The following is a 3737-nucleotide window of genomic DNA, read 5'->3' as shown; positions in this document are numbered from 1 at the left end:
TTATATATGGCCATTATCTTCCTCTTCTCCCAGAAGTTCTACAGATATGATATTCATTAGTTCTGTTCATTAATACTTATTTCCCCTACTTTGGAGGAACATGGTAGCATTGCATATTCCCTCAGGCAGTAGACTGAAAAGTGGACACAAATTGTTTCCTTCCCTCTTTCCATGCCCTTTTACAAATGTCTTCCTGTTAAGAGGTAGGATCTATGTGCCCATTTTGACACTGGGCTTGGCCATATGATTTGCTTTAGCCAGTAGGCCTGGAGCAAATGTGACCCAAAGTGAAACTTAAAAAGTGCTTGTGCATTGAGGCTTGCTCTCTTGCTGCTCTTAGAACCCTGTGACTACCACCAAGAGAACAAGCCAAGGCTAGCCTCCTGATGATGAGGGATACCTGAACTGATTGCTCTGTTGTCCCAGCTGACAGTTCACCCTCAGAAACAGAGCTGCATTGTTGACAGGTAGCTTTTCACAAATACCTGAGTGAGCCCAGGCTGGGCAAGCAGAATTGTTTGGCTGAGCCTAATGAAAATTGCTATTCCACAGAATCATGAACTAAACAAAGTTGATGTTACAAACTTTTAAGTTTTGAGGTGGTTTGTTATGCCCTATCTGATATATCAACTCCTCTGAAGTTAGGCATAGCCACACGATTTGCTTCACCCAATGAAATATTTTACTTCTGGCAGAAGTCTTTCAGAGCTGGACTCTGCTTTGGTTATCTTTTTTCTCTTGTTATGCTGACTTAGGAACTTTCAGATTGGGGGGCGTCCCATAAACATGGGTCCCTGGGTGGACACAGAACAGTTCCCCCTACCCTCCCCAATACCAAGTTTTGGAGAACATATAGTTTAAGTAAGAAATAAATTTTTATATTAAACCTCTGAGATTTTGGGTTTCTATTATTGGAGCATTACCCAGCCCATCTGATTAACATAGAATTTGGTGCCCAGAAGGAAGTACAGTTATGATAGAAAATCTAAAATATATTCTATGACTTAAAAGCTCAGTGAGTAGTGGCGAGGAAACTGTTGTTAGAGGCTGGGAAGTAGGCAATCCATGTTAGCTGTGGTAAAATATTTTGCTAATACTATTCATGCATGCCACCCATTTGTCCCCTTTTTAAACAGTTATTCTGTTCCTGTCCCACCACTGTATGTTAAGTGCACATGTGTGCATGTGTGTGTGTGTGTGTGTGTGTGTAAGCAGAGAAGATAGATACTTTGTCATTTCAGGTCTCTATAACAAGAGACATTTTTTTTTTTCCTGTTCTAATACAGGAACTACCAAGCATCACCCAGAGATGCTGGACTTTGAGATTAATGCCAGTACTGAATAGAATTTTTGGAGTTTCACTTGTGATAGGAATGAATATATTTTGCAGCATAAGGAGAGTGATATGTAAACTGGTGATTAGAAGGATGGATTGCAGTAATCATTGGTACTGTTCACTAGTAAATTTTGGTTAATTTTCCTTCTGGGCAAATGATAGAATTACACTTTCCTGCTTCCTTCAAGGTAGCATGCCCACATAATCTGCTTTTGTCAATGAAATATGAGTGAAATTTACTTCGATCACTTTTAGAAAGAGCCTGTTTGACATTCATCTTCCTTGAGCCTATCATGCAAATGGGGAAGCTCCAGAGGTTGGAGTTTAAGGAGGCTCTTCAGGTTGGAGCCTCCTTAAGCCAACTGGTTGCTTGGTGACAATCTCATGGAGTGAAGTTCTCCCACCCCTCCCTTCCTTCTACCAGAAATGAACATACAAATGAACAGGAAATAACTGTTTTGTTGTTATTTTTAAGCCACTAAAACTTCTGGATCCTTTGTTACTGCATCAGTAACTTGCTGCTACTGCTTAGTCGCTTCAGTCTTGTCTGACTCTGTGAGACCCTAAGGACTGCAGCCTTACCAGGCTCCTCTGCCCTTGGGATTCTCTAGGCAAGAGTATTAGAGTGGGTTGCCATGCCCTCCTCCACAGGATCTTCCTGACTCAGGAGGGATTGAACCTGGGTCTCCTGCATTGCACTCAGATTCTTTACCGCTGAGCCACCAGGGAAGCCTTAGTAACCTAGGCTATCCTAACCAATGTAGAGTACTGTGAAAGAGACCAGGAAAGCTACAGAGGTTGATAATTTTGGCGATTACAGTTCCAGTAGAATCCATAACTGAAACCATCCACTGATGACTCCAAAACATCTTCATTCATGATTTCACTTGCTTCTTCAATTGTGTTCATTCTAAAAAAGATGATTATGAGATTTTGAATTTCACTTTTTTTTTTTTTTTAATTTTTGAAAATTTAAAACTGCATCTTTCACTACTGAGGAAGAAGTGATGAGCAGGACTACTTTCTCCTGGGGGCAAGGGTGGGAAGAGAGGTAGATAAGGAAGGATAACCCACAAAATAGGTAGGGTGGAACCGAATTCAGAATTCACAGGCGTTTCCAATAAGAATTAAAACGTGTTTTCCACAGACTTATGCATAAATTCCCAGGAATACACAGTACTTCTCAGCAAACTTGGGGGTCTTGGTTTCGGTTCAGCACCTTGCACATATACAGAAACACATGCACAATCACTGTGGTGCAAAAGTAAAAACTGTCATTGGAGTTCATATTTAATTAAAAGCTTTCTCTGTGTGTGAAGAAATACTTTCTCTAGAGCAGCGCAGAATTTATTCCAAACGTTTAAGTGCTAAATCCGTACCGCGCACTGTACCAGGATTAGGCAAGTGAAAGATGACACGGAACACAAGACTCAATGGGTTGCTGTCCAGGAGCTTACATTTTGCCGCGCATAAGTTTCTCCTTTTAGAGTTTTCACCCAGCCACATCTAATCCTTGGCCCCGTAAACGATTTCCGGTGAAGTCCCACTTCTTTTCCCTAATTTTACAAATATTCTCGCTTTCTGAGATGTCATCGCCCTGGAAACTGAAGTCACTGTGGGCTCTGTCTTTGGACATTTGGCAGATCTCGGATGCAGCTGAATCACCGGCTTGTTCTTTCCCTACAGTGGCGAGATGACAGTGACCCCAAAAGTTTCCAGCACTTAGAGCATAAACTTAAAGCAGCCCGAACCTTCAAGGGACCCACAACTCTAGCGGCTTCCACTGCCCTTCTATCACGGATCCTAAGGAAGTTAAGGCGGTTGGGTCAGACCCTGCAACACTCGCAGCGCATTGTTCTGGGCGCTAAACCCATAAGCAGCGCAGAACTGAGAAATCTAAGGCCCGGCAGCTATCCCAAGTGTGCAAAGACCGAAAAGTGCCCATCTCTACTGGACTCCAAGCACCGGCATGCATCGCGCCGAAACGGCAATCTCCGCTTAGGAATCCCAGCGCAAAGAGGCCTGGGAAGTGAAGTCTCCGGGCGTCCGGAGTCGCGGTGCGAAGGCAGAAGGAAGGCATTGCTAGTCTGCTCCATTAGCGCGCCGGTTCCTGGCCAAGCTCCGAGCCTCTCGCTGCTGCTCAGGGTTTTCGCGGGCGGCGGGAGCAGTATGGCTTGCTTGAGTAAACTCCGGGGGGAGGGGAGAGAGGGGAGTAGATGGGGAGGCGGGGTCAGCGGAAGCGGCAGGTTGCTTCCTTCTCCTCAGGCTCCCTCCCCGCCTCTCCCAGAGGGAGCGATGGGAGGGGGAGGGAAGGGCAGAGGGAAGGTAGTGTGACACGTGTCAATCAACCCCCCTCCGGGGGGCGCGCGCTCCGGGGCTCGCGCCGAGGGCTCGCGCCCCT

Source organism: Bison bison, unplaced genomic scaffold (genome assembly GCF_000754665.1).
Source record: "Bison bison bison isolate TAMUID 2011002044 unplaced genomic scaffold, Bison_UMD1.0 scf7180017864464, whole genome shotgun sequence".
Classification (NCBI taxonomy): Eukaryota; Metazoa; Chordata; class Mammalia; order Artiodactyla; family Bovidae; genus Bison; species Bison bison.
Note: the sequence above shows the minus strand (reverse complement) of the source record.